Here is a 1,018-nt window from a genome sequence, read left to right as displayed (position 1 = left end):
CCTCCCAAAGTGCTGGGATTACAGGCTTGAGCCACCGCGCCCGGCCTCCTTAACTTGTTTTAAAAATGAATGAAGCATATTTGTGTGTGCGTGTATATATACTAAGCTCCTGTTAGTTATTGTGTACATTTTAGCTTAAGGTTTATTTATAATTAAACCATTGAATCATGGTTATATGGTGAAAAGTAATATTAAGCCATTATGTGGAATGTTTATGAGTAAACTGGTTTTTACCGTGAAGTTGTAGAAAGTACTAAATCAGAACTTTTGCTTTTTTCCGTTTGTGAACTTGAACCAGTCATTTCATCTCTTTTGTCCTCTTGTTCTTGATCTATAAAATCAGAAGATTGGACCAGATTATCTCTTAGAGTTCCTTGAAACTCCAAATGTTCTTATTTTTTTACATAGGAATTACTGGATTGAATAATGGAGTTAGAACTGTGTGTATATATATCTCTGAAAACAGTGGGGGTAAATTTTTTTTCCTTTTTGGTTTTGGTAAATTTATTACTATAAGAACTTAGATAAGGCTGTGTGAGGTGGCTCATGCCTGTAATCCCAACACTTTGGGAGGCCGAGGTGGGTGGATCTCCTGAGGTCAGGAGTTCAAGACCAGCCTGATGAACATGGAGAAACCCTGTCTCTGCTAAAAATAGAAATTTAGCTGGGCATGGTGGCACATGCTACTCGGGAGGCTGAGGCAGGAGAATTGCTTGAACCCAGGAGGCAGAGGTTGTAGTGAGCCGAGATCGTGCCATTGCACTTCAGCCTGGGCAACAAGAACGAAACTCCCTCTCAAAAAAAAAAACAAAAACAAAAACAAAAAAAAAAACTTAGATAATTGCAAGTACAACATTAAGAGGATTAGCCGTGAGTTCCCACTTAGTATTTACTTTTGTCATTTGGTACTGACATAGATGTATTACATTTTTATGTCTCTCAGATCATATATATAATAAGAGCATAATATCCTTGTTTAACACTGAATTAGGCAACATCATGGGTTATCTCTAAGTTT

This window comes from Mandrillus leucophaeus, unplaced genomic scaffold (genome assembly GCF_000951045.1).
Source record: "Mandrillus leucophaeus isolate KB7577 unplaced genomic scaffold, Mleu.le_1.0 Scaffold324, whole genome shotgun sequence".
NCBI classification, from domain to species: Eukaryota; Metazoa; Chordata; class Mammalia; order Primates; family Cercopithecidae; genus Mandrillus; species Mandrillus leucophaeus.
The sequence above is the reverse complement of the archived record's forward strand: the minus strand, read 5'-3'. Positions refer to the sequence as shown.